The 26,003-nt window shown below is 38.6% G+C and overlaps 1 long non-coding RNA gene across 1 annotated transcript; it reads left to right on the top strand.

Moving 5' to 3' along the window:
- The first annotated feature begins 6,353 nt into the window (after window positions 1–6,353).
- Window positions 6,354–9,101, top strand: LOC148119778 (uncharacterized). The gene is made up of 2 exons (XR_015734840.1): window positions 6,354–6,459; window positions 8,202–9,101. It is a non-coding gene; the product is annotated as an uncharacterized LOC148119778 (long non-coding RNA).
- The last annotated feature ends 16,902 nt before the right edge of the window (window positions 9,102–26,003 follow it).

The following is a 26,003-nucleotide window of genomic DNA, read 5'->3' as shown; positions in this document are numbered from 1 at the left end:
AACATTGTTACTCATTTTCAAGCAAGTGTCCTGTTTCAGGTTAGTTAGAGGGAGTCTTGTTTGTGCAAAATGATAAATGGGGTTGATTTTATGGGCATTTTGTGTGTGCTCTGGCAAGTTTAAGCTTCTTTAGAACTTTGGTATTTTAGGGATTCTCAGCTGTCCACTGGAACATCACCCTGTGTGACTGAACTCTGACCTTTGACTTTAGGCAGCTGACCCTCACCTGTTTCATTATTGCTCTCTATTTTTCTTACAACAACCCACCTGTTTACACATGGAGCAAATAGCCAAGTGTTCTGCCTTCTAATTCACAAGTTTGCTTTTGTATCACACAAACTTATATCCCATTAATCTTTTATAAATGTGAGGATAGGGCTCATATCCTTTGGTATACCCATTTATAACAAAGGCTGTTCAGACATTCTTGTTGTCAACTTGGCTAGAAGTGTTGTTATGATTTCAGAACATTGTGTGTGTTGGTACCTATGTGGGTACATACTTGTGAAGATCAGTGGTAAACACTAGATGTCTTCTTTCCTTTACCATTTTATTGTTCGAAACACGTCTCTCACTTAGCCTGGAGTATACCATTTCACCTAGACTGGAGGTCAGCCATCCTCTAGTCTCTGCTGTCCCAGGACTGAGATTACAGGCATGTGATAAAACATTCTTTTTATGTAGATGTTAAGGACTAAAATTAGGGCACTTTCTCTACTGATCCGTAGCACCAGCCCCAGAGTGTTTTAACTATTTTATTAATTGAAGATGATCACTTATCTTTAGTCTTGTGCCAAAGACCATGGTGGCAATACTTGCGTCTTGTTTAATTGTAGATGAAACGTCTGTCCTACACATAGTTGCTATCCCTGCCAATGTGTTGCATACACAATCATCTAGGGCCTATCCCACAGGCTCGGATAGAGATAGAAGTCACTACAGATTCGCTGAGCATCTAAGGAGGTTGCATATACTTTCAGTGAGATTGTGGCTAAGAGCTAGACAATGTACTTGACAGAAGGACAGATAGGATAGGAAGGGGTCATCGGACCTTTGAAATTGTCTGACAAATTGTCTAATTTGATGCCACATAAAGTATCCCAAATACCTACCATTGCAATAACATAAATACTCACTTTAAACACAAACTTTTCAATCACTCATTATATAAATATTTTTGTTCTTTCAAAATATTACTCTAGAGAATGTGGATGTGGCTGAGTGACTAAGAGTGCTTTCTGCTTTCCCAGAACTCCCGAGTTCAATTCATAGTAATTCTTTCAATAAACCCCAAACCGCCTGTAATTTAGCTCTATAGAATTCAGTTCAATCTTCTGGCCTCAGCAGGTACATATGTACATGCATGTCATACACTTACATACAAAAAATTATTTAAAAAGCATATAATTCTAAAAATTAAGAATGTTTACCATATATGAGTTAATACATCTCCCATATGATTCAAGTTCACATTTTCTGTAGATCTGTTTTGTTCAGCCACTTATCTACACAGCATTCAACAAGAGATAAGAAAAATGCATTGTATGTTTGTAACATGGAATGCTTTACAGCCATAGCATTTAAAATAGTAATAACGTTTATTTGGTAAACAGTTTAAACACCACCATAAAACCAAGACCTCAAGACATATTGATCCCCATGTTATTTGATTTTGTGAATATGAAATATTCCGGGTAGCACAGAACAGATTGTACTCTCCATTGTCTGTTTGGAGCATCCTAGTTTTATTTTGTTTTGTTGTGATAAAATATCCTAAATGAATGATTTATTTTAATTCCCAATTACAGTTCACAGGTTGTCATTACAGTAGAGTCACAGAGACAGGATCCAAGACAACTCCTACAGTCTGGAGCAGAGAGAAACAAATATATGTTTCGTGCCTACATGCTTGCTAACATTCTTTGCCTTTATCAATGCAGAGTCCAGCCTAGGGAATAGTGCTGCCCATAGTGACCTTATTCTTCCTACATCAGTTATAATCAGGGAAAAAGTATTAAAAGAGCAGATTGAAAAGGTGATTGATTCAGGGTCAGGTAGAAATCTGGTGCAAGAGAAACTCCCAGGAATCTACAAGAATGACCCCAGCTAAGACTCATAGCAAAAGGGGATACTTAGCCTGACCTGATCACAGCCTGAGACTAGGCAAGACTATCAATGTAGGGATTGGGATATCAACCTAACTACCACATAACCTTTGACCCACAGTCTGCCCTGCCTATGTTGTGAGTTGGGGTAAGGGTGACACAGAGATTTTGGGAGTAGCCAGTCAATGACTGGTCTAGCCTGAAACCCACTTCCAGAGAGTGATTCTGCCCTTGACACTGCCTGGTGTGTCAAGACCCAGAGGCTGCATTGTAGCATAATTAAGAAGAACCCATAGACAGTACAACCAGAAGGCAAGAAAAGCAAAAGAGCCAACCAGTGGCTCTACTTCTGTCTGAAATGGAGATCCTGCTTCCAGGAATCTCAGAATAAGACTGTATCTGTGAGCTGTCTCTTCCCATATTATATTTCTTTCTAGGGCTGCAATTAAAGGTATCCACCACTACTGCCCAGTTTCTATGACAGACTAGGGTGACTACTGGGATTAAAGATGTGTGTCACCACTGCCTTGTCTGTAAGGTTGACCAGTATGGCTGCTTTGCTCTCTGATCTTAAGACAACTTTTATTTATTAAAATACAAATAAAATATCACTATACTGCATGGCCCAGAGACCTAGGATAGAACTGAAGTGACTATGTCACTTCAAAGCATGTCAATGTAATGATATTTAATGAAATTCTGCTATTCTTAAAGATTGTGGCCTAGACCAAAAATAATTAGACAGGCTTTATCCAACAACTGGAAGAAATATGCAGAGACCTACATTGAAACATTAGGCCAATCTCAGAAAATCTTGCTGAAGACAGGGAGAAAAGATTTTAGGGATCAGAAGGGTTACAGACATCATAAGAAAATCCACACAATCACCTAACCAGGGTTTATAGGAGCTCACAAAGACTGAACTGACAACCAGGGAGTCTCCATGGAAATGACCCTCTGTATTTATGTGATGGCTGTGTAACTTGATTTTTGGGGGACTCTTAAAAGTGGGATCAGGGGCTGTCTCTGACTCCTTTACTAACGTTTGGTTCCCTATTCCTCATACTGGGTTGCCTTACCCAGCCTTAATTCAAGGTGGGGTTCTTAGTCTAACTATAATTTGATATGCCATGTTTTGTTGATATCCTTGGGAAGCCTGTACTTTTCTGAATAGAAACGGGAGGAGTGAATGAGGCATGAAGGAAGAGGTTGGGAGAGAGGACCTGAGAGGAAAGAAAGGAGGAAAACTAGGGCTGGTATGTAAAATAATGAATTTTAATAAATGTAAAATTAATGAATTTTTTTAAAAAAACAAGACAACCTCCACAATTTACATGCCCACAATCTAATTTAAGCTAGAAAATCCCTCAATGACTTTCTTTCAAGGATATTCTAGAATTGTTTCAAGCTGACATTAAAAACTAGGTAACACAAAAGTGACTGTTTCTTGGATATCAAGTTTCCTATAACAGCTATAAGCATGCTTTGGAATAAGATCACTGTCTTGTTGAAGGCTGTAGAGCACTGTAAGTTCACTAAATACTACTGAATTGTGCTTACTAAAACCAGAATTGCAAATGTTTATAGGTATTTTAATACAATTATCAGCTTGTTATTTTCCAGTGTTATTTGTTATTTTGATTCCTTGAGCTGTAGCTCAGTTGTAGTGAACTTGCCTGCCATATGTATAGCATTGGGTGCAGTCCCGAGCAGCAACACCACCACCAGAGATGAAAGTAAAATTGTTTTTCAATGATATCTCAATTGTCTGATAATAGACATAGTTTATAATCTAGTTCAAAGTTGTCCAAGGAGAAATGACTTAGTGCTTAAGAGCTCTTCTATTCTGTCAGTGTGATCCACCATATAAACAAACTGAAAAAAAACACATGATCATCTCATTAGATACCTAAAAAGCTTTCAACAAAATAAAACATCTCTTCATGATAAAGGTCTTGGAGAGAGCAGGGATACAAGGAACATACCTAAACATAATAAAGACAACATACAGCAAGACAACAGCCAATTCTCTACAATCAAACTAATTGTAGAGAAACTTATAGCGATCCCATTGAAATCAAGAACAGATAAGTTTGTCCACTCTCTCCATATCTATTCAATATAGTTTTTGAGGTCTGGACCAGAGCAATAAGATACTAAAAGGAGATAAAGAAGATACAAATCAGAAAAGAAGAAGTCAAACTCTCACTATTTCTTGATGATATGATAGTTTACATAAGTGACCGCAAAAATTCTACCAAGGAACTTCTACACTCATAAACATTTTCAGTAATGTAGCAGGATACAAGATTAACACAAAAAATCAGTAGCCCTCCTGTACACAGATGATAAAAGAGCTGGGAAAGAAATCAGAGTAGCATCACTCTTCACAATAGCCGCAAATAGAATAAAATGGCTCAGAGTAGCTCTTATCAAACAGGTGGAAGACTTGTATGACAAGAACTCTAAGTCTTTGAAGAAAGAAATTGAAGAAGACACCAGAAAGTGGAAGGATCACCCATGCTCTTGGGTAGGTAGAATTAACATAGTAAAAATGGTAACCTTACCAAAAAGAAATCTACAGATTCAATGCAATGCCCATCAAAATCCCCAAAAAAATTCTTCACAACCCTGGAAATAATGGTACTCAAATTCATATGGAAAAGCAAAAACCTGGATAGCCAAAACAATCCTGTACAATAAAAGAACTTCTGAAGGCATCACAATCCCTGACTTCAAACTGTACTATAGAGCTATAGTACTGAAAACAGTCTGGTATTGGTATAAGAACAGACAGGAAGACAAATGGAACCAAATTGAATACACAGATATTAGCCCACACTCCTTCAAACACCTGATTTTTCACAAAGAAGCAAAAATATCAAATAAAAAAAAGAAAGCAAATTTAACAAATGGTGCTGGCATAACTGGCTATCAACATGTAGAAGAATGAAAATAGACCCATATCTATCACCATGCACAAACTCAAGTCCAAATGGATCAAAGACGTTAACATGAAGCCAGCCATACTGAACCCTATAGAAGAGAAAGTGGGAAGTACACTTGAACACATTGGAACAGGAGACCACTTCCTAAATATAACCCCAGAAACACAGACATTGAGAAAAATAATAAATGGGACCTACTGAAACTGAAAAGCTAAAGCAAAGGACACGGTCAACAAGACAAAACAACAGTCAACAAATGGGAAAAGATCTTCACTAATCTCACATTAGACAGAGGTCTGATATCCAAAATATACAAAGAACTCAAGAAATTGGTCATCAAAAGAACAAATAATCCAATAAAAAATGGTGTACGGACCAAAACAGATAACTTTCAACAGAGGAATCTAAAATGGCTGAAAGACACTTAAAGAAATGTTCAACACCATTAGGCATCAGAGAAATGCAAATCAAAACAACTCTGAGATTCCATCTTACACCTGTAAGAATGGCCAAGATTAAAATCTCTGATGACAGCTTATGCTGGAGAGGTTGTGGGGAAAAGGGAACACTTCTGCATTGCTGGTGGGTATGTCAGTGTGGCGATTTCTCAGAAAATTAGGAAACAACCTTCCTCAAGACCCAGTAATACCACTTTTGGGTATATATCCAAAGGATGCTCAATCTTGCCACAAGGACATGTGCTCAACTATATTCACAGTAGCATTGTTTGTTATAGCCGGAACCTGCAAACAGCCTCAATACCCTTTGACCGAAGAATGGATAAGGAAAATGTGGTACATTTACAAAATGGAGTATTACACAGCAGAAAAAATTATGACATCTTGAATTTTGCAGGAAAATGAATGAAGCTAGAAAACATCATTTTGAGTGAGGTCACCGAGACCCAGAAAGATAATTATCACATGTACCCATTCATAGGTGGTTTTTAAACATAAAGCAAAGAAACCCAGCCCACAAATCACAATCCTAGAAAACTTAGACTGTAGAGGGCCGCAACCACACTCTCCACCATAGATGGCGCTGCACGGTCAGGTGAGCTAGAAAGCTCACACGTGTTGGTATTTTTCCACTACTCCCAAGGTATCACCTGGGACTGGGAGCAGTTGACCAATCAAAGAGTGACACGTCCAAAGCAGGGTCTGTTTCCTATATAAGGGATGGGTTCCATCTTATCTGGGTCTCCGCCATGTGGCTTATGCTCTAGCTCCCAAGAGACATAAAGCTTTTCTGCAGAAGGATCCTATGTGTACCGCGTGGTTCTTGCTGGCGAGACGGTAGCGCGGGACATCTGGTGCCAAAACCCGGGAAAAAGAAGAACTTTGCACCGCCGGAGACCCCTTGGACACAAGGAGGATTCAGAACTGCAGGCATGCGTGCTCAGAGAGGTATGTTCTAAAGTCCAGAGAGCATATCAGAAACTGAGCAGCAGTGGGAGGTTGTGCGCGCACCCAGATAAGTTAAAAAGGACCCTCCGGTAAAGAATGGGGGAGACAGAAAAGAAAATAAGTTAAAAAGGACCCCCCAGTGATTTTAAAAGAGAGTGAGGATGGGGGAGAGGGCTGATTTGCAGGGTCAAAAGCTTTATGTTGTGTTGTTCATGTTGTCTTTTGTGTACTGGATGGGAGAGGGATATTTGAACTTGGAGACTGCTGAGGATGTGGTGTTTTGGGAGGGAGGTTCTGTTTTCGTCTCCACGGAGGGGGAGAGCCTAAGGGTGTACTTGGGATTTACGTGGTTTGAATCACCGAGACCTCCTGAAATGTTGTAATGTATACCCCTAAAATGCAGCGGCCCAATAACAGCAGGAAGCAGCCAAAGAGACTAAACGACGCCCAAATTCCCTTAAAGATTAAATGAGGTCCTTTCAAGCCTGCTTCTCTGAGTTCAGCTTTGCTCCGGGCACCGGTTTGGGCTCGGAGTGGGTGCAGCTGGGGCTGGAGGGCGGCTGGAGCGGAGCTTTGCTCTGTGGCTATGGTGGGAGGCATATTGCGCAGGCTCAGTTGGTGCCTGGCCTGGAGGGTATCACAGCAGTACCGAGAATGAGAACGGTGTCACAAGCTGCCAGGTCAGAAGGCTTGCAATGTGCCTGAAACTGTGAGGGGCTCTGAGGCTGGAGTGGCTTCTGTTCCGCTTGGCTGAGCTAAGCTGTGCTGATCCTAGGTAATAGCCCTGGGGCAACGGGCGGGGCGAACAATGCTGGCTACTAGCCCGAGAGATTTTCCATCTGAATAAGGAACTGAAGAGATAGCTTAGGGGTTAAGAATGCTGTCTGCTCTTCCAAGGGTCGTGAGTTCAATTCCCCAGTGACCACATGGCAGCTTACAACTATTTGGTTTTAAATCTAATGTTTCAGGATCCACAGGGAGGTAGATGCAAAAAGCCCTTAGATTTTTAAGGTGATTGGGTCGTTGGCTGGGTCTGTGAGAGTTTGTTTACAGCTGCTTTTGCTGTGACACAGGTGTTGAGAGTTTGCTAGTAGGGAAGCGGCACTGGTCGCCGCTTCTCCCATTGGCCCCTTGAGCCGCAGCGGCTCTGGCGCGGACCTTGAGATGTTGCTGCCTGTGCCGCCTTGGTCTGAGTGTCGGCTCCCGCCACACTTCGCCACCAACACAGCCTCAGAGAACTAAGCTAGCCCCTCCGGGAAGGCAGGGGCGCCTGGGGGTGGAGCCGCCACTTCCTGGCCTGGGACAGGCGGAGCCGCACAGCGGGACACGGGGAGCCGCGCAGCGAGCAGGTCCAGGGCCGCACACAGCCCTTGGATGGCGGGCGGGCTCTGGAACTCGAGGCCACCGTACTGGCAAGGAGTACGGGAGCCAATAAATCTTAAACCTAATATCAACAAACAGGGCCTGGGTTTTTCCTAGGTGCCACTGGGACAGCACGGCCTATATCATAAAAAACAAAGACCCTCAATCAGTTATCTACCACAGTGGCTACAGCCCTGGATCAACAGGCTACCATAGATACATCTATTAGAGGTAAAATAAAGAACAGGTGGATAGCTTATGGCAGCTTGCCCAATTGGGCTATGTATGGAAAACTCCAGCCTTTTGTGTGACCAATGTACCATATGAGAACTTTATAAAAGTGGCTAACTTGTCCCGAGAATTGTCTTTGTATCTTGCAGGAGAATTTTGATGATTTGCTGTCCTCCTTGAGATGGTCCATCGTGACAATCAACTCCACGCGAGTGGACATAAGCTTGGCCGAAGAATTCCAGTCCTGGATCGTGTCCTTCATCCCCTACTTCAAAGAGTGGGTGGGGGTGGAAATGTTTTGGAACAGTCCTATGCTATGGATTAGTGTTTCTCCTCTGGATGGTCTGCTGACTCAAATCCCAAAGCCATAGGGATAAAGTGGTTTTTGCTCAGCGCTGGCTGCCCTAGAACAGGGGGCCTCTACTGATGTGTGGTTATCTATGTTAAAGCAGTAAGGTTTAAGCCAACCAGCTCCTGCACCCCTAGGACAATGGTCCATTGCACAGGGTGGAGTGCTTGGCTTAGCTAGCCCTGAAGGTTGTCGAGCTTAAGAGCATCGCACAGAGAATGACCCTCTCTGAGAGATAAGTCGCTCTGCTTAAGGGTTTCCTGCCGTATATTCCCTTTCCCAGAAAATTGGCAGAGGGCAGGCCGGATAGGTTCCAGGTATCATGAGCCTAGGGACAGATTCCGTGTAAGCCCATTTTAATGTTTTCATTTTGGGAAGTGCGACCTCTATCTTTACCTTCCTAGGGAGTTGCCTTTCTGCAAAGAAGTAAAATTAGGGGGAGATGTAGAGGGCCGCAACCACACTCTCCACCATAGATGGCGCTGCACCGTCAGGTGAGCTAGAAAGCTCACACGTGTTGGTATTTTTCCACTACTCCCAAGGTATCACCTGGGACTGGGAGCAGTTGACCAATCAAAGAGTGACACGTCCAAAGCAGGGTCTGTTTCCTATATAAGGGATGGGTTCCATCTTATCTGGGTCTCCGCCATGTGGCTTATGCTCTAGCTCCCAAGAGACATAAAGCTTTTCTGCAGAAGGATCCTATGTGTACCGCGTGGTTCTTGCTGGCGAGACGGTGGTGAGACAATGGGGACATTAAGAGAGACATCATAGATCTAATCTACGAGGGAAGTAGAAAAAGAAAAGATCTCCTGATTAAATAGGGAGCATGGGGACCTTGGGTGAATTTTGAAGGGGAGGGGAGAGGCGGAGAGGAAAGCAGAGAAAAATGTAGAGCTCAATAAAAATCAATTAAAAAGAAGAAAAGTTTAGCGAACTTTAGAGAGCTTCTGGTCTATGTTTAGTTTCCAACACCCACACTGGGTGGTGCCCAGCTTCCTGTAACTCGATCCCCAGGAAATCTGGTGCTCTCTTCTGGCCTTTGTTGCCATCAACACATATGTGGAATGCATTCACAGAAGCACATACACAAACACCACAATAGGAATAAGTCTTCAAAGTTTTCTGAGAGATGTTAATCTTTCAAATTATTTAGTCATGCACAAGAAGTCTACATATTTTCCCTTTAAACATTATGATATATTAGCAAGCTCTAATCTGGAAACTAGAGAATATTGGATGGTCTGAAATAGAAAATCAAGACTCAATAGTATTTTTGTTTATGCAAGAAGCAGAGCAAAAACTTACTATTAGTGAATCTTGTTGCCATCCATCTCTAATATTGCATTTCAAAATTAAAAGTACAAGATGTAATCATGTTGTTTTTTGCCTCCACACGTATTGGTCTTTGCCATAGATGTTTACTTTCCCTGTGTTTTGAAATAAAATAAAAGGCTTCTATAGAACTTTATTACCAATTATCTTCTAGGCGATATAATTTCAGGGATGTTAGGAAACATGTGTAGCACCCAAGAGAGGCATCCATGAATGCACATCCCTACACCCCCACTGTTACAAAATGGTTTTGAGAATTCAGTAGATGGCTCAGTAGGTAAGGTCTCTTGCTGTGCAAGCATGAGGACCTGATCTGAAATCCCCAGCACCTATATACAAACATGGCAGTGACTTCACATACCTGAAACACTGGTTCTTGAAGGGCAGACATAGGAGGATTGCTGGGGCTTGCTTGATGACAGCCTGGTTCCATGTTCAGTGGCATGGAATGACAGAACAGAACACTTGATGTTTTCTTCTGGATTTCACACATATGCATACATAAACATGTAGATTGTACACACACACACACACACACACACGTACACCCCCACACACATGGGTGCGTGCGCACGCGCATACACACACACACACACACACACACACACACTAAGACAAAGAAGAAAAAATGGCAGAGCAGAAGGAGAAAAAAAATGTTTTTGATTTAACACATCTTCCAGGGTCCCTTAATGAAGTGTGTCTATTCTTGGAGATAGTAGAAGCTTAAGTCTTATTAAGTGTTAGCTAAACAAATCCAGATGGCTCATTTCTTAGCAGCAAAGGGACTAGGGCCACTCTGTCCACTTCAGAATTTAAACATACAAGAATATATGGAAGGGTACAGGTTAGTTTGAATGTTCCCTCACTAGTCTCCTTCTCTGCCTTTTTCAGAGCAAATATGCAGCTTTACTTTCAATTAAAGTCGTAGAAAAAGACAACTTCAAAAATAGTGATTGTCTGAGCTCACAGCAGAGGGTGACTGTTTGTTTTTGGTGTTGGATCTCTTTCCCTCTCACACTTGGAAAGAAGTAACTAAATGAAACTAAATGACATGTACTAACTGTGCTCCTGAGCACCTCTCTCTTGGCACTGATTCATTCTGTTTCAGGAACTTGTGTGGGAGGCATAGTTGAAACTGCTACAGAGGTTTGTGTTTCAATAAATCATTTGTGCTATCAAGTTGAGAGCCAGGGACTATAGAAAATATAACATTATTATGTTGCTGAGGTCCGTTAGAAGGCTCAAAAGAAGAGTAGGCAGGCCCTGGCTTAAGACTTTCCACTTCTGTGGAAAACATTCCCCGGAGCTTTTTGGAAGTGGATGACTCACTCCAAGGGGTATTTTTAGGAATCCGTTAACTCATATGTAGCTGAGATATGCAAGATCCTATTGGAGCAGCACTCTGAGCCGTTACACACAGTCTGTTTTGAATGTTGTCATTGTACCACTGGTATCTTGGTCTGCGATTGAGTCATCGTCTAGCTGAGCAGCAGAAGAAAACAGACAAAGACTGTTGCTACAACAGAACATTTGATAAGATGTTCGAGAAAGCAAAGACGGTAACAGCCTCATATTTATCTCCACTGGGAAGTACCTGATTATTCTGGACTCATCTTGAAACATTTGGTGACATTTCGCCATGCTCCTGAAGATTTTCAGGATTGCACCAAAAAGTCATTACTGGTGTCGAGATGTCAATATCATCAAATATGCAAAGTGCGTCTGGAGACTGGACTGGAGGGTGTTATTTGCAGCTCACAGCTCAGATCTTTGGAGAAAGGGAGAAACAGAAGTAGCAAACATTGCACTTACTACATGAGACACTGTGTGACAAATCTGTCCTAAAAGATCAAGTTTTCTAAATGTGTGTGTTTGTATATAGGCAGTATACACTTGTCTTCGTACATTCATATGCTTGTAAGAGTATGGTGTTATGCATTTACATGTGAGAATGTGTGTGTGTGTGTGAGTCTGTGTTCTTGTGTTTATATGTGTTTATCTGTGCATGTTTGGTTTAGTTAAGCACTGATGTGTTAACTCACCAGTAAGCACATGAATGGTGCAATATTCCAAGTTGAAAACTAGAATCAATTTTTATTAGTACATAAGGGAAATATTTCACTCAACGCCCCGTATAATAGTTAAGTATGATTTGGGCTTGCTGAAAAGAAATTATTGTTTTCTAGTAACAATAGAGAGCTATGGAAGACAGCAAAGTTAATTCCGAGATTAACAGAGCAGATAAACAAGGTCCCTTCAATATTCTTTTTCTTAAACTATTGTTGATTTTTTCCCCCATATATCTGCTTTGTTCCTGTTATTTTCTACTTGCCTATGTGGACTATTTACCATTGCTGAATTGCATATATGTCTGATTCTATAACTATTTCACAGTAAGGTTCTTGTGTCTGTTCACTATGCCTGGTTTAGCCAGGATTTAACCCCCACTCATTAACTAAAGGGCATATTCTCCTCCAGGCAAAGCCCTGATGGCTCAGAGCTCTTCTGAGCACTTGTCCCAATGCCATCACCCATCAAAACACATGGTGCCTTTTCCGCCCAGCACAGAGCTACAGCAAGTAGTTGTGGTAAGTAAGTTGACATTTCCTCTTAAATAACTGGCCACAAAAGAAATCTGGATCTTGAATAGAACACCAAATTCAAGCCATTACGTGGATAACCTTTGCTAAAAACAGAAGAGAAAAATGTCCTATGTGATTCTTACTTGGAAACGTCAACCATGGTTTTCATATTTCATTCTGGATTAACATTAGAAATATCTGTCTCTTCTGATGGTATTTTAGTCTGACCATAAACAAGATTGTGTCTGATAATTCTCAAAAAAACATAGCATCATTCACATTTTTTTATAAACATGAACACTTCATCATCTGTGCATGCCCATGGAGAGTCATTTATAGCTCTTCTCCAGTGGACAGAAGCTCCTTCAGTAGCCAGACAATATCTCTATGTTGTCAAGGAAATGTCTTCTGCTCACATAAATGTCCCAATAAAAGTGTCATCATTGTGGACTATTAAACATCAGAGTAGTTACCAGCTTTGAAAAGTCTTTAGAGGTGAAGAATAATCAATCCTCTACTCCATTACAAACCAAGAAAGCAGATAAGCAGCAGAAACAATTTTCAAAATAGTGCAAGCTTTTTAGATATAATTTTTTTGTTTAGCATGTGTCATGATCCTTAATTGTGTCTCAGTATTGTCTGTGTTTCTATGTCTCTGTGTTTCTGTGCCCCTTCCCCCATATATTATATTTGAGGGTGCAATGGCCTTAGAGGACAATCTTGGTGCTGGTCTCAACTTCCGCCTGGTTTGAGGGTTTGATGTAGGCTCTCTTGCTGTTTGCCACTGTTTATATCAGGCTTTTTTTCCCCTGTGAGACCGTGATGATTCTGTTCTCTCAGCTTTTTGTCTTGCCACAGGAATGTCACTTATCCACTACATAATTTCCCTAACCATGAATAAGTTGAATGACATTTTAACCAATAAACAAACACACTGAATTCTGGAGAACCTAAAAGGATGTGGAGTTCTACTAAGTAACTCTGATAAAAGTAATACTGTGAAGTTCAGTGAAGCTAATGAAATGATTTGATCTGAACAGAGTTTAATGTTCTTTGTTTAGACATAAAGTGTCTGCCAAAAATGACAGTGTTATTTCAACACAATTGGTATTGAACACTTCCTTTTGATAAGTGGTCGTTACCTTCAATTACTTCTTGAAGAAACTCCCTGTATAGAGGCAAATGATTCTATTGTTTCTCCCTAAGTAGAAATACGTAGCTTCCCAATCATATATAGGTAGTGCTGCTACAGATTTGCTGAACCATTACATATTTGAGTAAGCTGAAAATATTACTATCTACACTAAGAGTAGTCTCCCTCTAATATTTTGAAAATGTACACATTTTGAAAGTTATTAACTAGCTCAATCATTTTTTTTTGCAATGAACACATTAGTAAGTGTGGTTGTGGGTATATGTGTATACTTATACTTAAGTATAAGGGGGAGTAAGCACTATGTGTGCTTGTGTATGGGGGACCAGATATCAATCAACATTGTTTGTCATCTTAGACTGTCTACCTTGTACTTTTTTTCATTTCCTACAGTCTTTTGTTATTGTTTGAGATAAGATCTCTCACTTTTACATTGTACTTCCTAATTCAACTAGATTGGAAATCCATCAGGCCACAGGGTCTATTTTCCTTTAAATGTTGGTTCTGGATAGGAAACTCAATCCTCAGATTTACATAGAAAACACGTTACAGACTGAGCCATTTCCCCAACCATTTGCAGTACATTCTCAGAGCATAATTCTTAAGACTTTATCATTTCCCTCAATTGTCTAGTGATTCATAATCAATAATTTAAAATATTTTATATAGAATCTGTTATAAAAGCCAAATATTGAACTACAAATTGGTGATGGAAAAGCTATGAAGATAGAAATTAATAAATTCCAAACTGTTTTAGACCTTTTTACTAGCTAACTTATGTGGTTTCTTAAATACAAAAATAATGTTCTCAGACTTTATTTTATTTTCAAAGGAAAATTGGTCATAGATGAATTACATTTTATATTTTGTGTGAGCAGCTGTGATTCCCCATTGCGCGGAATACAGTTCCATCGTGAGATGTGGTCAAACAGAAGGTTCTGAGTGATATAACAGGACACAATATGATTCATTAGTTGGCTGGAATCATTTCCTAGTGCTAAATACAAGCCAGGGGCTCATCAATTTCCTTTTCTGGAAAAGATGGTGGGATCATGTTTGGGTTTTTTTATTTGCCTTTCAGGATGGTCAGGTGACTAACTTTTAACAACTAAAACATGATCTCATGTGCTATATCACCTGTAGGCATAAAACACTTTATACAAAATCCCCTGTACTGTCTCATTCACCACTTTGATCCACAAATTCATGCAGGCTAAGGAAGCATTAAAGTCTATGCAGATGTAAAGCAGAGATCTAGTTATTTGAGTCACTTCCTGGAAGATAGCCAGACAGTGATTAGAGACATCCATTCCCATACATTCTTGAGGGGAAATGGACCTCTGTCTTTGAAGCTGGAAAAACAACTCTGCTGCTTTAGAAATCTTTGGGTGTTTCCTTGTTATAGAAGACAGCATTGTCGTTGCTTCTATAGTCTCTTTTTCGAGATATTTATGTGATAGACTTGACACACTCAAAAACGACTTCATAAGCTGAGGGGTATCTCAGTGGTAGAAGCTTTGCCTTTTATAAAGGGCACACTTGAGGTCTATTGTTCAACTCCTAGCATTTCAAAGTAATCAACTGATGTAAAAGATAATTAATCTATCTAAAATGACTTCAGCAGTTAGCAAATATGGAGCCACTGTGTATGATTCATTTGGCAACTTGATGCTTTTATGGACCTAATGGCTGAAATCTGATAGGATTGACTTTCCTTACTATTTCTTTCTTTATCCCTCTAATCATACGGAACATTGTAGGGCTGCCATACAGACATTAGATAAATGACCTTTGAACATACAATTTTATGTCCATTTGGCCTTCTAAATTTAAAGTCACATTTCTCTTACTTCATTATTCAGAGAGCTGTCTTTTAGCTTATGTCTGAGAGCGAGCCAGGAGTTTTGATTTATACCTCCGTTTAATGCCTATGCACATTCAGACAGAAAAGAAACTCAACTAAAGAACGGGTGTGCTTTCTTCTCTAGAAGAGCCACACAGAATCTCTTAAATGATACCCTGTCAGGATAGCTGTTTAATTCTCTGAACCTTCTCGTGTTTCTCGCTTGCAGAATATGTGTATGGAATTTCAAAATGCAAAGGGTCTGGGAAGATGGACATTTTAATATTAGTGCTCTGACAAAGTATGTGTTTTCAGATGCCCTACTACACAGCATTATCACAGATCTTGACAAGGAGAAAAGATTATGAAAGTAAATGCTTTCTCTGCTTGCTTGGTTGATGGATTCTGATGTAGATTACTGTATTTCTATTTCTCCATATCTCTTCTAATAAATCATTGCTTCTGCTTTAGCCAATGAATTTTATATAATATCTTGTTAGGAAATGAGGATTTTATAACACACCACAGGCTTGAGGAATGTTTCTCAAAGTATATGCTGTAAAAATTGTGTGCAGATGAAGGCAAAATATGTCCATTTTGGTGGTTAAGAGTTAAGAGCTTGATTGTAGGGGTGGGGGTTAACATTTCTTTCTTCCTTTCTTTCTTATTTATTTATTTATTAAAAATTTCCACCTTTTCCTTTCCTCACATTTCCCTCCCACTCCCCCCATTTCCCTTCCCCCTCCCTCTCCAGTCCTAAGAGCAGTCAGGATTCCCCGCCCTGTGGGAAGTTCAAGGTCCTCCCCTGTCCATCCAGGTCTAGGAAGGTGAGCATCCAAACAGACTAGGCTCCGAAAAAGCCAGTTCATGCAGTAGAGTCACAACCCAGTGCCTTTGTCCTTGGCTTCTCAGTCAGCCCTCATTATCAGCCACATTCAGACAGAAGTCATTGATAAAGCACGGGGACTTGTTTTTACGAACCTTCATCTGGCAATGGATGGAGATAGAGACAGAGACCCACATTGGAGCACTGGACTGAGCTCCCAAGATCCATATAAAGAACAGAAGGAGGAGAATATGAGCAAGGAAGTCAGGACCGCGAGGGATTGGTCCACCCACTGAGACAGTGTGACTGATCTGATGGGAGCTCACCAAGGACTGGGACTGATAGAGTATGTGATCAAACCGGAGGTTAACATTTCTAACCTTTTCTTACAATAGTGACAGTTTTCTTACAATAGAGAAGGAATTGTTTACATGATCAAATTTCTGAGGCAAATTAAGTAGACATTGAATAAAAGATTGAAATTTGATGTGTGGAAGGGAGAATCACAAGTTACCTGTTTAGGATTTCATTTGCTCTTGACAGCTATACAACTTCAAACAATTAACACTATATGCTGAGCTTTGCTTTCCCCTGCTTCAAAGTCAGTGCTTTGTAATAGAGTCATCATGAGTTTCCTTTCCAGATCATCCACTAACAACCCAGCAATTAATTATCAGCTCAACTTTCTCAACAAGTGAAAAGTTTATGATCTGGATATTAACTCAAAGGCCCATGACGAAATCAATACGAGAATCAAAATTAAAAAGTAGCAACAAAACAAACAAATCTAAGACTAGAACTCTTACATGATCCAACAATATTGCTCCTACACATATAGCTGATGGCAGCTCTGTCAGCAGAGACATCTGCTTCATATCTTCTTTTATTGTAGTACTGTTCGCAAGAGCCCATGTATAGTCTGGATTCCCATCTAGAAGTGAATGGATAAAGAAGTTACAATGGAGTTTTATTCAGCCACAAAATATGACGTTATGCCATTTTCAGGAAAACAGATGGAAAAGAAGATCATGACATTAAGCAAAATAAACTAAGTTAGAGAAGACAAAAGTCAGATCCCCTCTCTCATATATCAAAATAAAAGGGAAATGTAAGGAATTAAATGGCTATTTGTGAAGAAGACAGGGACAGACTAGGTAAGGCAAAAAAGATTGATAGTTTAGTGTGAGCAGATTACATAACATACATGTATAAAAAACCACAATGAAGTTCTTTACTTGGTAAAATGCATATGTGCCAATAAGAAATAAAACAATTCTCATGGCTCAACTTCCCAGTATAACCATATTTTAAATTTAAATAAAGCTTCTATGGTTTTTTAAAGAAGCTACTTGAACATTTTTGTTTTAATTGGATTATTCAACACTTAAAATTTATTGCGTAATACAATGAGATCAAATGTTTTATTGATTGAGCCATACTTTGAGTCATTTTCCCGCTAGCACTAAGTAGAAACATATCATGGGAAGCACATAGGTCTGAGTGTCAAACATGATTACAAAAGGTCTTGAACTCACATAGTCTTCTACTTAAAGGAAACCAATTCCTTTTATGAAAAATGTTTCTGATGTTAGTTCTTGAACAGTATAAGTTAATCACCAGTCGAAAAGAAGTGTCTAGGATTAGAAGACAAGGCACACTAAGAAAGGGAATTGAAAGTTATTTAAAACAGGCTTTTGCCACACACATTTTTATAGGTCATTTTGGTACACCAGGAATCAGAAATTTGTATGAGTTTTCTATTGCCAGAAACAATAATAGCTGTAAGAAATGCAGATTCACTTTGCATTGGTGCTTTATAGAAATCCAGTGTGGATCTTAAGTAAAGTTATGATTTTTATGCCTTGTGGAGTCTCCAGAGAAGAATGTTTGGCTTGAAGTCTCCTCGATTCCTTCTCACATTTGGGACCTCTGACTCTTGTTTGTTTCTTTATTGAATCTATTTTGAACAATGATCCTTGTACTTCAGTTTACTCTAAATGCCTCACACTTACTATGTGACCTCTCTTTTCATCCCATTGTCAGAGCCTGACTTCAGTATAACTGTATCATCACCCTGGTCAATTTTCAGCATTATCCTATCATGTTGGTATTCTTGGTACAAGTATTATTTTACGAAAATGATATTGGAAAAACTATAGAGAAAGGAAACGAGCTGAAAAACATGACCCTTTCTTGTTAGCACAAATCTATGTCTGCGAAAGGAATCTCCACTGGAAGGGGAACTGTCCTGCATCAAGAAGAGAATAATGACCCAGTGGAGGCTCCTATCTATGCAGAAGGTTTTGATTTAAATTGATACAGAACACCTTATGTTTGTCTCAAACATGATTCTAGCCCCTTCCTTTTTTTGCTCTTGCTCAGCAAGCTATAGAACTAAGTCTAAATCTCAAGAGAGTGTTTGGGACATGCTCTAGAGTTCTACATATTCCTTTATGCTAGTTCTATGAATACAGGAGATATACCTGTCACTAAAGTACTCTGTATTTTTTTCTTGATTTTTCTGTGGCAGAGAATCTTCCCTAAAAATTCATCAAGGCTGACAGTGAAACAATTTTCTCTTGTATTTTCCAGCTTTAATAATCTCCTTGAATAGTTGGCTTATAAACCCATCCTTCAGTTTCAAAGCCAATATTAACATCTTCAAATTTCCCTGACATTGATTCTCTCCCTCCTTGTCCCACATAGAGATGCTTATAATTAAATTAGATCTAATTGGATAATTGACAATTTTTCCATATGAAGGTCAGCCAGTAAGCAACCTGAACTGCATCTATAAGCCTAGCACTCATTGCTACACTAACTATCTACATTTTCTGGTTAGATTTGACTGTGACTGTTAAGGCGTATCAGAATACCTGAAATACACCAATATGACGTAAGGGTTGTATATGACAGAAGAAAAAGATAATGAGAGCATCTATTTATTCCTTATATCAACCCATACACGAGGAAGTACAGGAGTCGATCACCTGGTACAACAAGATCCTTTTCCAGCATGGAGAGAACATCATAGCAATCTATGCAATACACTTTACAAAGGCCCTCATCCACCATTACTCAATATTTATATACTTTCAAATTGCACCCACTTAAAATTTGAGCTTTCTTTCCTTTACCACAGTAGGTTACTGAAACTTCATTACATTTTTCCTGTGGTACTTTATAAGCCTAAATTCTAATCAAATTTTTGAGATAGTCACCTCTAAATTTCCCTATGAGACTACATGATGGCAGAGGTGCAGTATTAACTGACTGGTTAATTTGCTCTTGTCATCTATATGTTTTCAGAATAATTAACAGGACTCTATTCAATGCATACAAGATTGGTAGAATAGAAGCAAATACTTTTCTCCCTTACAACATCTTCAGCACAGGGCTCATTATTCTGCCTACCACTGATAACTCCTTTTTAAGATTGAGTGGCTGCTTTTAATTCACATAGTCATGGATTTATCTACTCTACATGGTGCAGACCTTGAATTTAGAGATCTGAACAAAACAGATGATTGCCCCTGCCCTTAGGTAGCTACTACTGAGATTTAAAACAAAAAAGCAAGCAGGGTCTATAAAAGTATATTTTTGTTAGTCAGGGTTCTTTAGAGGAACAGAAACAAAACAGTATTTGATACATATTTTAGAATGCATTACATGGTATAAAAGAGGATTTAATAGATTGAGTTACCTAATATGAAATGCGGTAATCCCACCATGACCATCTGCATGTAGTAAAGGCTAAGTACCTGACAGTTCCTCGGTTCCTGTTGACAAGATTAATCATGACTGGGAATGAAGACATTTGTCAAGAGTTCCTTGAGTAAGTATAAGAAGTTTAGTCCCTAGTACCCACTTTAAACAGTGATGTATGCCACAAATCCTAATACTGAGCAGACAGAGTTAGGGATACCCCTAGAGTTTGGTGGCTAGCCCATCTAAATGGGTCCAAAAGTTCTGGGTCAGTGAAGACTTTCTATCAAAGACTAATGTGGAGAGCAATTGGAGAAAACATCATCGTCCTACCTTAATACATGAACATGAAGTTGCCCATTCATAAACAAGTGAATGTACATGAACACACATGCATACATCAGCTAAAGGGATCCTAGCATTTCTTGTCACCTAATAAAAAACACCTGTTCTAGTTTCATGTAAATCTTGGCAGTTGGTAATAAACAACAGATAGGGTTTGTTCTATCAGAATGGGGTTAGAGCTTACAGTCCCTCATCCCAGCAGGATACTCCCTAGTTTCCACTCAGAGTTCCTGATCTCTGTGGCTTTCACATGAAGACATCTCTTTCGAAAAGCAATTAAGATGCAGGTGAAACCTTGGGCTCCCCTCCAAAAACACTTTTCAGAAGAGAGTTCATGGGGTTCTAGGCTCTTGAGAAGTAAATGTCTCACAGGAGGACAATCATAAAATGACCCAGATTTTTCTGCAGGCTGGGGATGTTCTCAACATTTAACTTGTGCCTGCTGGAGTGTCCATCGACCTACTGTGACCATTGTGCTTCAGGAAGTAGATACTTCATGCCCATCACTCAATTATGATGCAGAGAAGAAATGTTAAGAGGAGAGAGGAGAAAAAGAGCTTTTAAAATCCAGGGTAAAATCTAGCAGAGGAACACTCTTTTCTTTTAATAGTCCTGTTTCTCTGCTCCTGGTATCTGTTTTACCCACTCACCTTTTATAAAAACTTTTTGGCTTCCCACTGCCATTTTCTTCATCTAGCTTCTCTTCTCCCACCAGGTTTTGGGAGGGTAAAAACTCTGTGGAAGAGAAAGATAAAACTTCTTTTTAAAAATGATCAAATTCCTCTCTGTTGGGAGACATCCTGGCCTTTATGGAGTTTCATATCCCAAGCCACAATAGCTCAGCATGTGTGTTTGCCTGGGGTGGGCTGCCTCAGTCTGACCACGGAGCAAAGGTCTCTCCTTTTTCCTCTCATGTTTTATCTGCAGCATCCCACACGGCTGCCTTCCAACACTGCAGAAGAGAAAGAATGGCTTAAACTAGTATTCACAGTCACAGCTGAGATTTGGAGGTGGAAGAACTTGAAAAGGTGATGAATTCTTTCTAATTAAAGGCAACCATTGGAGAGATATAAAATGGTGCATTTTAGTGTCTGAAATGTTAGGTTATTCTCAGTATTAAATTGTATTTTTTTAATGTTCCATAAACCATTATAATATTTTGGGGTCATGAATCATACTCTTTCCAGAAAAATGTTTAATTGTTTAATGTGTGCATAAATGTACTGTTGGAAATGGTTATAGCTAATCTTACAGTAATGGTTAGAGAACTCTTGGAACACATTAAAGGAAGCACTCTGCTTTTGATGGCTATTTCTACAAGGAGAGCCATTTCCTTTAACTCTACAAAAGCATACTTTTTATAGATCTCTTTAGAATGTTTTCTTTACAATATTAACATTCACTTCATTTCCTTTATTATCTACACAATGACTCTCTCTCATCAAATGTCATTCTTGTGGAGTTTGAAGAAAATGAGGAGGAAAAACAACTTCTCAGTATGATTGTATATGTCTAGCTGCTTCACAACTTAAAGCTAATTTCAGCTTATACATATGACTCTTCATTTGCTTCTATTTTCCCACATCTCATTCTTTTCTTTGATGTTAAGAATCTTAAGATGTTAAGAATCTTGTTGTTGAAGAGTTAAAATTATACAACCTGGTCAAATAAAGTTTATTCTCAAGCCTCCTGTTACTATGCTTCATTAACTTGATAAACACTGGCATTTAGACAATCTCACACACACATACTGTAAAGGTAGAAAGGGATGCACGGACACCATAACCAGAATGTTTAGCATTGGTTGTATGTTAGATAGCATCTAGACATTACATAGGAGACAAAGCTCTGGGCAAACCTGGGGGAGAGGATTTGACTGGATCAAGCATGGGTTCAGTCCTGAACTGAATACACAGAAAAGACTAGCCTAACTCCAGCATCCTCTTCTCTTTGGCCGTTAGCTATGCTTACAATTCTACTAGCAGCGTCATGCTCCTACAACCATGACTTCTCCAGTGATAAACTGGATCCTCAAACTGTGAGCCAGAGCAAATTCTTCCTAAAGTTGCTTCTTATCAAGTATTTGATCACAGTAATGAGAAAAACAATGAAGACAGAAACAGATAAAGTCAGCATCCTTTGAGTATGTGAAAAATAATACATTTTCACAGTTTACACATCTTAATTCAACCTCTGATTTCTACAAGGATTTTGTTAATAAGAGTTTCAAAAGTATGCCCAGTGGACTACAGTATAAACAAAAATATCAGGATTACCTAGAGTACAAAGCTCACCAGGTCAATAAAGTTGCTGGAAATTGGAATATAGATCTCAATTATAAATCTAGTTCTTGGTTTAGAACTGAAGACACATGTCTTATGATTATAATGAACTTGTAAATCATAGTTTATCTCACCTCACACTGACAAAAGCCAATGTAATACAGAACATTCCTGGCTAGTTTTTTGTCATTACTCTAACCATACACCTAAGTAAAGCAACTTAAGAAATAACATGCTTATTTTGGATCACAACTGGAAATGGTAGTACATTTTACAGCTTCATGGCAGAAGCAGGAGGTATCTGGTAACATTGTGTCCTAGATCCTCAAGAGGAAAGATCTGAAAGCAAGTGTCCAGCATGTCCTCTTTTTATTTAAACTGAAGTTTCAACTCTTAGAATGACACCATCCACATACAAGGTGGATATTTTTCACTCAAGCTTTTCTGGAAACATCCTCTTAGAGACACTTTGAAGTATGTGTACATGGTGATTTATAAATCAAGTCAATTCTATAATGAAGATTAACTATGGTAAATGGTGATGGTGTCATCTTTGGGAGGAAGATTGACTACAGTTGCCTCAAACTTTTTTTGTTGTTCTTGCTGTTGTTTTGTTTTTCTGTGCAGCTGAGGATCAAACCCAGAGCATTAAGCAGCTACTTAAGCATTCTGTCAGTGAGTTAAATCCTTGGACTCAGCTACTTCTCCTTTTAACAGAAATTCAGGTGGGAATGACAACTCTTTGTAGTCATAACTCAGTTAACATGAGACTCTCCTTGATCTCATGGGTCCAGTACTGTGTACCAACGATCAGGAATACGTAAGTTAGTTCCACATTAACTCTACCATCTCCAAGATTTTAGCTTACAGGATAGGGAGGAAATTATCACTAGGAAACCTAGGAAAAAGAGATAGTGTGGGGTGATGCATAAATGTCTCGAAAATGACACAAAATGACCCACCTCATTCTGATTTGGGATTCAGGTTCTGACATGGAGAGAAAATGACTTGAACAACATGTAGTTCTGCTTCTTTATCCGTCCAACTGAAGGATTCCTATTGGATTCCTGCTCTATTGGATGAAGAATCATCTTTAGAATTTTTCTTCATGCTGTATGTTGATGCAAGACTGAATTCACATGCCAGCCATAATTGTTTCTCCAAGATTTATCTTTGCATTTGAAGTTTTCCATTAGGATCCTTGTTTTATGAACTGAACACTACACAAGTGAGCTTTAAATTGGAAGTAATATGCTTGCTTTCTCTATCTAATGAAGTGATTTATAGATAATAGCCTTGTCTTTGTTTACTTTTGCTTTCCTAATCCAACTTTAACATGGTATAAAATGAAAGACAATCAAGATTAAATAGCTTATTATCTTCAGTTTCCAAGCAAGGAGTCATCTGAGTAATTAAAGAACAGTCCATGTTTGGATTACACGCTAATCTGTTTTTGAGAAAGCCCAAACTAAAATTGGATTTATTTTATTTTTTTATTAATATTGTTGTTATCATCATCACCATCATTATTATTTTAACTCATACATTCTCCAAAGTAACATAAGTCTAATAAAAACAAGCTATATTATATATTATATATTAAAATTTACATCATTGGAAGTTAGTTTAATATCAGACATGATTTTAAAAACTGTAAACTATTATTCTTTTGATAAGACTACAGTATATAAATAAAGTGAACTTAGTATAGCTTCCAAATCTCTTTGGTAATGCTTAGTAAACATACTGGAGTAGAGTTTCCAGAAGTCAATAAGGAAAATTTCATTAATGGAAACTGAAGGAAAAGGAGGATAAAGTTCATTGAAATAGAAAACAGAAGCTTTCAGTTATAGCTTATCAGAGTCTAAAGGATCATCTGTATGAGCCTAGCTAATCAAGTATTGAATCCACGTTACTATCTTGACCTATTTAACAATAAAATTATCATGGTTATTTCATGACCTAGTGTGCATATACACGTTTGCTTCTTTGTACATGGTCTCTTGTTTGCGAAACACTATAAATGTTAGAAACCAACAGAATGGACTAGGGATTTGCTTATATTACTGAGCTAACCACCTAGTAGACTCAATTTTTATTTTATAATTTGATGTAACTCTTCATGTATAGCATATCTACATATTTGAGGCTTATCAATTTCTTTTTCATAGCATTACACTGCCTATTTCAGAAAATTTTGCTATGGGAGTGAAAAGTTAATTAGCAACTACAGAAAGATTAGATGGGGCAAAGGGTCCTCTAGCTCAAAACAGGGAAAACTCTTTTCCTGTATAAACAGGAAGTGAACCATGACTAAAGATATGAAAGATATGCGCACACCAGGCTCATGATTAAATCGTGTACATGTGTGTTAAACTAGAGGAAAGAAAGGCCAGCTGCTTTCAGGGGATTAGTTTAATCATTTTTGAATAATTACATTATTTTAATTTATTTTTGATACTGATTAAATGTGATGATGTGTTTTCTTTCAGGTTCTGTCTGAAAACATAAGTTCATTATTTCTGTGTCTCACATATTTATCATGCAATGTTTTTTGGTCCAACTTATTAGAGATATGTTGGATGTTATAAACATTCCCAGAAGCTCTGTGGTGTGAATAACACCTTCCAATTGATCCTAATCTCACCTCTTATTTTATTGGCTCCAAATTTATATTTATATAGTCTTCTAAGTCTCTGATTCATCATATTATAGCTATACTCTAGTAGAGAGAATATTCTGATATATTTGAAGATAAATGTTAAATTTGGAGAATTTCAACAAGCATATAGCACTCTCAAAGCATTTACCTAGAATCAAATGATTCATTTTCAAACAGAGGAAAAGAAACAATTATAGAAGTTGGTATACTGACAGAGGCTGCCTCTCTGGCTCAGGGAAAGTTTCTTGCAATGGGTTTTGAATGTTTGTAAATTACAAGAAACAGTAATGAAGCAGATCACTAATACATTTAAGAAATACATAAAGGTAGGCTTATCTTTGGAGGAGAAATGCACTAGAAAACTTCCTTTATCTCACTACAAGTCTAGAGCTGTGGATTATAATTCAGGTCCTCATGCTTGCACATCAATCATTCATAATGAGTGAACCATCTCTAGTCCACAAGGAAAATTTTAAGTGTTCTAATGTTTTCATAGCATCCATTGAATGTCAGTTTAGTTTTAACTATAAATACAGCAAAAAAATCTTGGTTATATTACACCTCTAAAGGACATTATCATCGCTATTTAGGAGAACTAATTAGTGATATATATTTTCCAACAACACAAAACTATTGTCAGTGGAAGTATCAGAACTCTTGACAACACTTATCCAAGCAAACAATAAAAGAAAAGCTAGAAATATTCGAAAAGAATGTGCTATGTAGTTTACCTTTGTCAAATGTTAATTAAATGCAGTAATGGCAGCACAGAAGTGGTAGATAGAAGACTTCATCAATGGGCAAGAATCAAAAACCATGAAAAGCACCAATCTGTATACAGTGACCTGCCCAGGAATGGGACTAAAATT

Source organism: Myodes glareolus, chromosome 14 (genome assembly GCF_982192425.1).
Source record: "Myodes glareolus chromosome 14, mMyoGla1.1, whole genome shotgun sequence".
Classification (NCBI taxonomy): domain Eukaryota; kingdom Metazoa; phylum Chordata; class Mammalia; order Rodentia; family Cricetidae; genus Myodes; species Myodes glareolus.
The sequence above is the reverse complement of the archived record's forward strand: the minus strand, read 5'-3'. Positions and strand labels throughout refer to the sequence as shown.